Source organism: Eubalaena glacialis, chromosome 7, assembly GCF_028564815.1.
Source record: "Eubalaena glacialis isolate mEubGla1 chromosome 7, mEubGla1.1.hap2.+ XY, whole genome shotgun sequence".
Taxonomy (NCBI): Eukaryota; Metazoa; Chordata; class Mammalia; order Artiodactyla; family Balaenidae; genus Eubalaena; species Eubalaena glacialis.
The window spans coordinates 54,374,505-54,386,619 of record NC_083722.1 but is presented as its reverse complement, the minus strand read 5'-3'; positions in this window follow the sequence as shown (position 1 = coordinate 54,386,619).

The following is a 12,115-nucleotide window of genomic DNA, read 5'->3' as shown; positions in this document are numbered from 1 at the left end:
CCTCGTTGGGAGTAAGAGAGTTGCGGGCTCAATTCTCCCTGAGAAACACTGTAGTTGCACATGCTCCCTTCATAGCACAATTGCCTTTGTGATGCCAAGTGTGTTTCTAGGAAAGGAACTTGGAGGTTGCCATTCTTTGCTAGGTGCTCATCCTTCAGTAATCTTCAGTGACTTGGCGACCCGTTTGAACACTAGCCTCATGCTAGTCTACCTCTTATATCATGCCACAGATTGGCTTGCAAGTGAATCCATGTAGCGTTGTTCCGTGTGGTTCTTGAGCTCTAGGAAGCATTCCAGGTCTCAGTACTGTCGGATCTGCACTAGGATGAGAATCTTTCAAGGGGACGGCTTGTGTGTTTGGGGTTCGGAGCAGTGCAGCGTTGAGAACAGCTAGAGGCCGAGTGTTGGGAAGTGAAAGGCTTCTTGTGATAAACCTCTAGAATGCTGTAAGTTGAAACAACTCAAGTATCTCCCGTCTAAAGCACCGTTGAGGTACAAAATAGAGAAAGAAACAGCAGGGTCAATGCTCTGCAGGTCTTTTGTAAATAAGGCTTGAAAGGAAACTTTAGTTTCATCATTGGGATTTATAGAGTTGCGGGCTGAATTCCCCCTGAGAAACACTGTAGTTGCACATGTTCCCTTCATAGCACAATTGCCTTTGTGATGACAAGTGAGTTTCTAAGAAAGAAACTTGGAGGTTGCCATTCTTTGCTAGGTGCTCATCCTTCAGTCATCTTCAGTGCATTGGAGAACCCGTTTGACCACCAGTCTCAAGCTAACGTTCTTCTTGGATCCTGCCACAGATTGGCATGTAGCAGAATCCATGTAGAGTTATTCTGTGTGGTTCCTGAGCTCTAGGAAGCATTCCATGTCTCTTAGTACTGGCGGTCTGCACTAGGATACGAAAAGTACAAGAATGACGGCCTCTGTGTTCGAGCCTTTGTGAGCAAAGCAGCGTTAGGAACAGCTAGATGCCGAGTCATGGGCAGTGAAGGACTTCTTTGGGTAAACCTCTAGATTGTTGCAAGTGGAAACAACTCACGTATCTCCTTTCTAAAGCACCTGGAGGTACAAAAGAGAGAAGGAAACATCAGGGTCAAAGCTCTGTGGGCCCTTTTCAATATAAGGCTTGAAGGGGAACTTGAGTTTCCTCATTGGGAGTAAGAGAGTTGCGGGCTCAATTCTCCCTGAAAAACACTGTAGTTGCACATGCTCCCTTCATAGCACAATTGCCTACGTGATGACAAGTGAGTTTCTAGGAAAGAAACTTGGAGGTTGCCATTCTTTGCTAGGTGCTCATCCTTCGGTAATCTTCAGTGAATTGGAGAACCCGTTTGACCACTAGCCTCAAGCTAACGTTGTTCTTGGATCCTGCCACAGATTGGCAGGCAGCAGAATCCATGTAGAGTTCTTCAGTGTGGTTCTTGAGCTCTAGGAAGCATTCCCGGTCTCTTAGTACTGTTGGATCTGCACTAGGATGAGAAACTTTCAAGAGGACGGCTTGTGTGTTAGGGGAGTTCTGAGCATTGAAGAATTGGGAACAGCTAGAGGCCGAGTCATGGGCAGTGAAGGGCTTCTTTTGATAAACCTCTAGAATGTTGTAAGTTGAAACAACTCAGTATCTCCCTTCGAAAGCACCTTTGAGATACAAAAGAGAGAAGGAAACTGCAGGGACAATGCTCTGCGACCCTTTTGAAAATAAGGCTTGAAAGGAAACTTTATTTTCCTCTTTGGGATCTAGAGAGTTGTGGGCTCAATTCTCCCCGAGAAACACTGTAGTTGCACATGCTCCCTTCATAGCACAATTGCCTTTGTGATGACAAGTGAGTTTCTAGGCAAGAAACTTGGAGGTTGCCATTCTATGCTAGGTGCTCATCCTTCAGTAATCGTCAGTGAATTGGAGAACCCGTTTGACAGCTAGCCTCAAGCTAACGTTCCTCTTGTATCCTGCCACAGATTGGCATGCAGCAGAATCCATGGAGCGTTCTTCGGTGTGGTTCCTGAGCTCTAGGATGCATTCCGGGTCTCTTAGTACTGGCAGTTCTGCACTAGGATGCGAAAAGTACAAGTAGGACGACCTGTGTGTTTGGGCCTTTCTGAGCAATGCAGCGTTGGGAACAGCTAGATGCCGAGTCATGGGCAGTGAAGGCCTTCTTTGGTTAAACCTCTAGAATGTTGCAAGTGGAAACAACTCACGTATCTCCTTTCTAAAGCACCTGGAGGTACAAAAGAGAGAAGGAAACATCAGGGTCAAAGCTCTGTGGGCCCCTTTTCAAAATAAGGCTTGAAGGGAAACTTGATTTCCCTCGTTGGGAGTAAGAGAGTTGCGGGCTCAATTCTCCCTGAGAAACACTGTAGTTGCACATGCTCCCTTCATAGCACAATTGCCTTTGTGATGCCAAGTGTGTTTCTAGGCAAGGAACTTGGAGGTTGCCATTCTTTGCTAGGTGCTCATCCTTCAGTAATCTTCAGTGACTTGGCGACCCGTTTGAACACTAGCCTCATGCTAGTCTACCTCTTATATCATGCCACAGATTGGCTTGCAAGTGAATCCATGTAGCGTTGTTCCGTGTGGTTCTTGGGCTCTAGGAAGCATTCCAGGTCTCAGTACTGTCGGATCTGCACTAGGATGAGAATCTTTCAAGGGGACGGCTTGTGTGTTTGGGGTTCGGAGCAGTGCAGCGTTGGGAACAGCTAGAGGCCGAGTGTTGGGAAGTGAAAGGCTTCTTGTGATAAACCTCTAGAATGCTGTAAGTTGAAACAACTCAAGTATCTCCCGTCTAAAGCACCGTTGAGGTACAAAATAGAGAAAGAAACAGCAGGGTCAATGCTCTGCGGGTCTTTTGTAAATAAGGCTTGAAAGGAAACTTTAGTTTCATCATTGGGATTTATAGAGTTGCGGGCTGAATTCCCCCTGAGAAACACTGTAGTTGCACATGTTCCCTTCATAGCACAATTGCCTTTGTGATGACAAGTGAGTTTCTAAGAAAGAAACTTGGAGGTTGCCATTCTTTGCTAGGTGCTCATCCTTCAGTCATCTTCAGTGCATTGGAGAACCCGTTTGACCACCAGTCTCAAGCTAACGTTCTTCTTGGATCCTGCCACAGATTGGCATGTAGCAGAATCCATGTAGAGTTATTCTGTGTGGTTCCTGAGCTCTAGGAAGCATTCCATGTCTCTTAGTACTGGCGGTCTGCACTAGGATACGAAAAGTACAAGAATGACGGCCTCTGTGTTCGAGCCTTTGTGAGCAAAGCAGCGTTAGGAACAGCTAGATGCCGAGTCATGGGCAGTGAAGGACTTCTTTGGGTAAACCTCTAGATTGTTGCAAGTGGAAACAACTCACGTATCTCCTTTCTAAAGCACCTGGAGGTACAAAAGAGAGAAGGAAACATCAGGGTCAAAGCTCTGTGGGCCCTTTTCAATATAAGGCTTGAAGGGGAACTTGAGTTTCCTCATTGGGAGTAAGAGAGTTGCGGGCTCAATTCTCCCTGAAAAACACTGTAGTTGCACATGCTCCCTTCATAGCACAATTGCCTACGTGATGACAAGTGAGTTTCTAGGAAAGAAACTTGGAGGTTGCCATTCTTTGCTAGGTGCTCATCCTTCGGTAATCTTCAGTGAATTGGAGAACCCGTTTGACCACTAGCCTCAAGCTAACGTTCTTCTTGGATCCTGCCACAGATTGGCAGGCAGCAGAATCCATGTAGAGTTCTTCAGTGTGGTTCTTGAGCTCTAGGAAGCATTCCCGGTCTCTTAGTACTGTTGGATCTGCACTAGGATGAGAAACGTTCAAGAGGACGGCTTGTGTGTTAGGGGAGTTCTGAGCATTGAAGAGTTGGGAACAGCTAGAGGCCGAGTCATGGGAAGTGAAGGGCTTCTTTTGATAAACCTCTAGAATGCTGTAAGTTGAAACAACTCAGTATCTCCCTTCGAAAGCACCTTTGAGATACAAAAGAGAGAAGGAAACTGCAGGGACAATGCTCTGCGACCCTTTTGAAAATAAGGCTTGAAAGGAAACTTTATTTTCCTCTTTGGGATCTAGAGAGTTGTGGGCTCAATTCTCCCCGAGAAACACTGTAGTTGCACATGCTCCCTTCATAGCACAATTGCCTTTGTGATGACAAGTGAGTTTCTAGGCAAGAAACTTGGAGGTTGCCATTCTATGCTAGGTGCTCATCCTTCAGTAATCGTCAGTGAATTGGAGAACCCGTTTGACAGCTAGCCTCAAGCTAACGTTCCTCTTGTATCCTGCCACAGATTGGCATGCAGCAGAATCCATGGAGCGTTCTTCGGTGTGGTTCCTGAGCTCTAGGATGCATTCCGGGTCTCTTAGTACTGGCAGTTCTGCACTAGGATGCGAAAAGTACAAGTAGGACGACCTGTGTGTTTGGGCCTTTCTGAGCAATGCAGCGTTGGGAACAGCTAGATGCCGAGTCATGGGCAGTGAAGGCCTTCTTTGGTTAAACCTCTAGAATGTTGCAAGTGGAAACAACTCACGTATCTCCTTTCTAAAGCACCTGGAGGTACAAAAGAGAGAAGGAAACATCAGGGTCAAAGCTCTGTGGGCCCCTTTTCAAAATAAGGCTTGAAGGGAAACTTGATTTCCCTCGTTGGGAGTAAGAGAGTTGCGGGCTCAATTCTCCCTGAGAAACACTGTAGTTGCACATGCTCCCTTCATAGCACCATTGCCTTTGTGATGCCAAGTGTGTTTCTAGGCAAGGAACTTGGAGGTTGCCATTCTTTGCTAGGTGCTCATCCTTCAGTAATCTTCAGTGACTTGGCGACCCGTTTGAACACTAGCCTCATGCTAGTCTACCTCTTATATCATGCCACAGATTGGCTTGCAAGTGAATCCATGTAGCGTTGTTCCGTGTGGTTCTTGGGCTCTAGGAAGCATTCCAGGTCTCAGTACTGTCGGATCTGCACTAGGATGAGAATCTTTCAAGGGGACGGCTTGTGTGTTTGGGGTTCGGAGCAGTGCAGCGTTGGGAACAGCTAGAGGCCGAGTGTTGGGAAGTGAAAGGCTTCTTGTGATAAACCTCTAGAATGCTGTAAGTTGAAACAACTCAAGTATCTCCCGTCTAAAGCACCGTTGAGGTACAAAATAGAGAAAGAAACAGCAGGGTCAATGCTCTGCGGGTCTTTTGTAAATAAGGCTTGAAAGGAAACTTTAGTTTCATCATTGGGATTTATAGAGTTGCGGGCTGAATTCCCCCTGAGAAACACTGTAGTTGCACATGTTCCCTTCATAGCACAATTGCCTTTGTGATGACAAGTGAGTTTCTAAGAAAGAAACTTGGAGGTTGCCATTCTTTGCTAGGTGCTCATCCTTCAGTCATCTTCAGTGCATTGGAGAACCCGTTTGACCACCAGTCTCAAGCTAACGTTCTTCTTGGATCCTGCCACAGATTGGCATGTAGCAGAATCCATGTAGAGTTATTCTGTGTGGTTCCTGAGCTCTAGGAAGCATTCCATGTCTCTTAGTACTGGCGGTCTGCACTAGGATACGAAAAGTACAAGAATGACGGCCTCTGTGTTCGAGCCTTTGTGAGCAAAGCAGCGTTAGGAACAGCTAGATGCCGAGTCATGGGCAGTGAAGGACTTCTTTGGGTAAACCTCTAGATTGTTGCAAGTGGAAACAACTCACGTATCTCCTTTCTAAAGCACCTGGAGGTACAAAAGAGAGAAGGAAACATCAGGGTCAAAGCTCTGTGGGCCCTTTTCAATATAAGGCTTGAAGGGGAACTTGAGTTTCCTCATTGGGAGTAAGAGAGTTGCGGGCTCAATTCTCCCTGAAAAACACTGTAGTTGCACATGCTCCCTTCATAGCACAATTGCCTACGTGATGACAAGTGAGTTTCTAGGAAAGAAACTTGGAGGTTGCCATTCTTTGCTAGGTGCTCATCCTTCGGTAATCTTCAGTGAATTGGAGAACCCGTTTGACCACTAGCCTCAAGCTAACGTTCTTCTTGGATCCTGCCACAGATTGGCAGGCAGCAGAATCCATGTAGAGTTCTTCAGTGTGGTTCTTGAGCTCTAGGAAGCATTCCCGGTCTCTTAGTACTGTTGGATCTGCACTAGGATGAGAAACGTTCAAGAGGACGGCTTGTGTGTTAGGGGAGTTCTGAGCATTGAAGAGTTGGGAACAGCTAGAGGCCGAGTCATGGGAAGTGAAGGGCTTCTTTTGATAAACCTCTAGAATGCTGTAAGTTGAAACAACTCAGTATCTCCCTTCGAAAGCACCTTTGAGATACAAAAGAGAGAAGGAAACTGCAGGGACAATGCTCTGCGACCCTTTTGAAAATAAGGCTTGAAAGGAAACTTTATTTTCCTCTTTGGGATTTAGAGAGTTGTGGGCTCAATTCTCCCCGAGAAACACTGTAGTTGCACATGCTCCCTTCATAGCACAATTGCCTTTGTGATGACAAGTGAGTTTCTAGGCAAGAAACTTGGAGGTTGCCATTCTATGCTAGGTGCTCATCCTTCAGTAATCGTCAGTGAATTGGAGAACCCGTTTGACAGCTAGCCTCAAGCTAACGTTCCTCTTGTATCCTGCCACAGATTGGCATGCAGCAGAATCCATGGAGCGTTCTTCGGTGTGGTTCCTGAGCTCTAGGATGCATTCCGGGTCTCTTAGTACTGGCAGTTCTGCACTAGGATGCGAAAAGTACAAGTAGGACGACCTGTGTGTTTGGGCCTTTCTGAGCAATGCAGCGTTGGGAACAGCTAGATGCCAAGTCATGGGCAGTGAAGGCCTTCTTTGGTTAAACCTCTAGAATGTTGCAAGTGGAAACAACTCACGTATCTCCTTTCTAAAGCACCTGGAGGTACAAAAGAGAGAAGGAAACATCAGGGTCAAAGCTCTGTGGGCCCCTTTTCAAAATAAGGCTTGAAGGGAAACTTGATTTCCCTCGTTGGGAGTAAGAGAGTTGCGGGCTCAATTCTCCCTGAGAAACACTGTAGTTGCACATGCTCCCTTCATAGCACAATTGCCTTTGTGATGCCAAGTGTGTTTCTAGGCAAGGAACTTGGAGGTTGCCATTCTTTGCTAGGTGCTCATCCTTCAGTAATCTTCAGTGACTTGGCGACCCGTTTGAACACTAGCCTCATGCTAGTCTACCTCTTATATCATGCCACAGATTGGCTTGCAAGTGAATCCATGTAGCGTTGTTCCGTGTGGTTCTTGGGCTCTAGGAAGCATTCCAGGTCTCAGTACTGTCGGATCTGCACTAGGATGAGAATCTTTCAAGGGGACGGCTTGTGTGTTTGGGGTTCGGAGCAGTGCAGCGTTGAGAACAGCTAGAGGCCGAGTGTTGGGAAGTGAAAGGCTTCTTGTGATAAACCTCTAGAATGCTGTAAGTTGAAACAACTCAAGTATCTCCCGTCTAAAGCACCGTTGAGGTACAAAATAGAGAAAGAAACAGCAGGGTCAATGCTCTGCGGGTCTTTTGTAAATAAGGCTTGAAAGGAAACTTTAGTTTCATCATTGGGATTTATAGAGTTGCGGGCTGAATTCCCCCTGAGAAACACTGTAGTTGCACATGTTCCCTTCATAGCACAATTGCCTTTGTGATGACAAGTGAGTTTCTAAGAAAGAAACTTGGAGGTTGCCATTCTTTGCTAGGTGCTCATCCTTCAGTCATCTTCAGTGCATTGGAGAACCCGTTTGACCACCAGTCTCAAGCTAACGTTCTTCTTGGATCCTGCCACAGATTGGCATGTAGCAGAATCCATGTAGAGTTATTCTGTGTGGTTCCTGAGCTCTAGGAAGCATTCCATGTCTCTTAGTACTGGCGGTCTGCACTAGGATATGAAAAGTACAAGAATGACGGCCTCTGTGTTCGAGCCTTTGTGAGCAAAGCAGCGTTAGGAACAGCTAGATGCCGAGTCATGGGCAGTGAAGGACTTCTTTGGGTAAACCTCTAGATTGTTGCAAGTGGAAACAACTCACGTATCTCCTTTCTAAAGCACCTGGAGGTACAAAAGAGAGAAGGAAACATCAGGGTCAAAGCTCTGTGGGCCCTTTTCAATATAAGGCTTGAAGGGGAACTTGCGTTTCCTCATTGGGAGTAAGAGAGTTGCGGGCTCAATTCTCCCTGAAAAACACTGTAGTTGCACATGCTCCCTTCATAGCACAATTGCCTACGTGATGACAAGTGAGTTTCTAGGAAAGAAACTTGGAGGTTGCCATTCTTTGCTAGGTGCTCATCCTTCGGTAATCTTCAGTGAATTGGAGAACCCGTTTGACCACTAGCCTCAAGCTAACGTTGTTCTTGGATCCTGCCACAGATTGGCAGGCAGCAGAATCCATGTAGAGTTCTTCAGTGTGGTTCTTGAGCTCTAGGAAGCATTCCCGGTCTCTTAGTACTGTTGGATCTGCACTAGGATGAGAAACGTTCAAGAGGACGGCTTGTGTGTTAGGGGAGTTCTGAGCATTGAAGAGTTGGGAACAGCTAGAGGCCGAGTCATGGGAAGTGAAGGGCTTCTTTTGATAAACCTCTAGAATGTTGTAAGTTGAAACAACTCAGTATCTCCCTTCGAAAGCACCTTTGAGATACAAAAGAGAGAAGGAAACTGCAGGGACAATGCTCTGCGACCCTTTTGAAAATAAGGCTTGAAAGGAAACTTTATTTTCCTCTTTGGGATTTAGAGAGTTGTGGGCTCAATTCTCCCCGAGAAACACTGTAGTTGCACATGCTCCCTTCATAGCACAATTGCCTACGTGATGATAAGTGAGTTTCTAGGCAAGAAACTTGGAGATTGCCATGCTATGCTAGGTGCTCATCCTTCAGTAATCGTCAGTGAATTGGAGAACCCGTTTGACAGCTAGCCTCAAGCTAACGTTCCTCTTGTATCCTGCCACAGATTGGCATGCAGCAGAATCCATGGAGCGTTCTTCGGTGTGGTTCCTGAGCTCTAGGATGCATTCCGGGTCTCTTAGTACTGGCAGTTCTGCACTAGGATGCGAAAAGTACAAGTAGGACGACCTGTGTGTTTGGGCCTTTCTGAGCAATGCAGCGTTGGGAACAGCTAGAAGCCGAGTCATGGGCAGTGAAGGCCTTCTTTGGTTAAACCTCTAGAATGTTGCAAGTGGAAACAACTCACGTATCTCCTTTCTAAAGCACCTGGAGGTACAAAAGAGAGAAGGAAACATCAGGGTCAAAGCTCTGTGGGCCCCTTTTCAAAATAAGGCTTGAAGGGAAACTTGATTTCCCTCGTTGGGAGTAAGAGAGTTGCGGGCTCAATTCTCCCTGAGAAACACTGTAGTTGCACATGCTCCCTTCATAGCACAATTGCCTTTGTGATGCCAAGTGTGTTTCTAGGAAAGGAACTTGGAGGTTGCCATTCTTTGCTAGGTGCTCATCCTTCAGTAATCTTCAGTGACTTGGCGACCCGTTTGAACACTAGCCTCATGCTAGTCTACCTCTTATATCATGCCACAGATTGGCTTGCAAGTGAATCCATGTAGCGTTGTTCCGTGTGGTTCTTGAGCTCTAGGAAGCATTCCAGGTCTCAGTACTGTCGGATCTGCACTAGGATGAGAATCTTTCAAGGGGACGGCTTGTGTGTTTGGGGTTCGGAGCAGTGCAGCGTTGAGAACAGCTAGAGGCCGACTGTTGGGAAGTGAAAGGCTTCTTGTGATAAACCTCTAGAATGCTGTAAGTTGAAACAACTCAAGTATCTCCCGTCTAAAGCACCGTTGAGGTACAAAATAGAGAAAGAAACAGCAGGGTCAATGCTCTGCGGGTCTTTTGTAAATAAGGCTTGAAAGGAAACTTTAGTTTCATCATTGGGATTTATAGAGTTGCGGGCTGAATTCCCCCTGAGAAACACTGTAGTTGCACATGTTCCCTTCATAGCACAATTGCCTTTGTGATGACAAGTGAGTTTCTAAGAAAGAAACTTGGAGGTTGCCATTCTTTGCTAGGTGCTCATCCTTCAGTCATCTTCAGTGCATTGGAGAACCCGTTTGACCACCAGTCTCAAGCTAACGTTCTTCTTGGATCCTGCCACAGATTGGCATGTAGCAGAATCCATGTAGAGTTATTCTGTGTGGTTCCTGAGCTCTAGGAAGCATTCCATGTCTCTTAGTACTGGCGGTCTGCACTAGGATACGAAAAGTACAAGAATGACGGCCTCTGTGTTCGAGCCTTTGTGAGCAAAGCAGCGTTAGGAACAGCTAGATGCCGAGTCATGGGCAGTGAAGGACTTCTTTGGGTAAACCTCTAGATTGTTGCAAGTGGAAACAACTCACGTATCTCCTTTCTAAAGCACCTGGAGGTACAAAAGAGAGAAGGAAACATCAGGGTCAAAGCTCTGTGGGCCCTTTTCAATATAAGGCTTGAAGGGGAACTTGCGTTTCCTCATTGGGAGTAAGAGAGTTGCGGGCTCAATTCTCCCTGAAAAACACTGTAGTTGCACATGCTCCCTTCATAGCACAATTGCCTACGTGATGACAAGTGAGTTTCTAGGAAAGAAACTTGGAGGTTGCCATTCTTTGCTAGGTGCTCATCCTTCGGTAATCTTCAGTGAATTGGAGAACCCGTTTGACCACTAGCCTCAAGCTAACGTTGTTCTTGGATCCTGCCACAGATTGGCAGGCAGCAGAATCCATGTAGAGTTCTTCAGTGTGGTTCTTGAGCTCTAGGAAGCATTCCCGGTCTCTTAGTACTGTTGGATCTGCACTAGGATGAGAAACGTTCAAGAGGACGGCTTGTGTGTTAGGGGAGTTCTGAGCATTGAAGAGTTGGGAACAGCTAGAGGCCGAGTCATGGGAAGTGAAGGGCTTCTTTTGATAAACCTCTAGAATGTTGTAAGTTGAAACAACTCAGTATCTCCCTTCGAAAGCACCTTTGAGATACAAAAGAGAGAAGGAAACTGCAGGGACAATGCTCTGCGACCCTTTTGAAAATAAGGCTTGAAAGGAAACTTTATTTTCCTCTTTGGGATTTAGAGAGTTGTGGGCTCAATTCTCCCCGAGAAACACTGTAGTTGCACATGCTCCCTTCATAGCACAATTGCCTACGTGATGATAAGTGAGTTTCTAGGCAAGAAACTTGGAGATTGCCATGCTATGCTAGGTGCTCATCCTTCAGTAATCGTCAGTGAATTGGAGAACCCGTTTGACAGCTAGCCTCAAGCTAACGTTCCTCTTGTATCCTGCCACAGATTGGCATGCAGCAGAATCCATGGAGCGTTCTTCGGTGTGGTTCCTGAGCTCTAGGATGCATTCCGGGTCTCTTAGTACTGGCAGTTCTGCACTAGGATGCGAAAAGTACAAGTAGGACGACCTGTGTGTTTGGGCCTTTCTGAGCAATGCAGCGTTGGGAACAGCTAGATGCCGAGTCATGGGCAGTGAAGGCCTTCTTTGGTTAAACCTCTAGAATGTTGCAAGTGGAAACAACTCACGTATCTCCTTTCTAAAGCACCTGGAGGTACAAAAGAGAGAAGGAAACATCAGGGTCAAAGCTCTGTGGGCCCCTTTTCAAAATAAGGCTTGAAGGGAAACTTGATTTCCCTCGTTGGGAGTAAGAGAGTTGCGGGCTCAATTCTCCCTGAGAAACACTGTAGTTGCACATGCTCCCTTCATAGCACAATTGCCTTTGTGATGCCAAGTGTGTTTCTAGGCAAGGAACTTGGAGGTTGCCATTCTTTGCTAGGTGCTCATCCTTCAGTAATCTTCAGTGACTTGGCGACCCGTTTGAACACTAGCCTCATGCTAGTCTACCTCTTATATCATGCCACAGATTGGCTTGCAAGTGAATCCATGTAGCGTTGTTCCGTGTGGTTCTTGGGCTCTAGGAAGCATTCCAGGTCTCAGTACTGTCGGATCTGCACTAGGATGAGAATCTTTCAAGGGGACGGCTTGTGTGTTTGGGGTTCGGAGCAGTGCAGCGTTGGGAACAGCTAGAGGCCGAGTGTTGGGAAGTGAAAGGCTTCTTGTGATAAACCTCTAGAATGCTGTAAGTTGAAACAACTCAAGTATCTCCCGTCTAAAGCACCGTTGAGGTACAAAATAGAGAAAGAAACAGCAGGGTCAATGCTCTGCGGGTCTTTTGTAAATAAGGCTTGAAAGGAAACTTTAGTTTCATCATTGGGATTTATAGAGTTG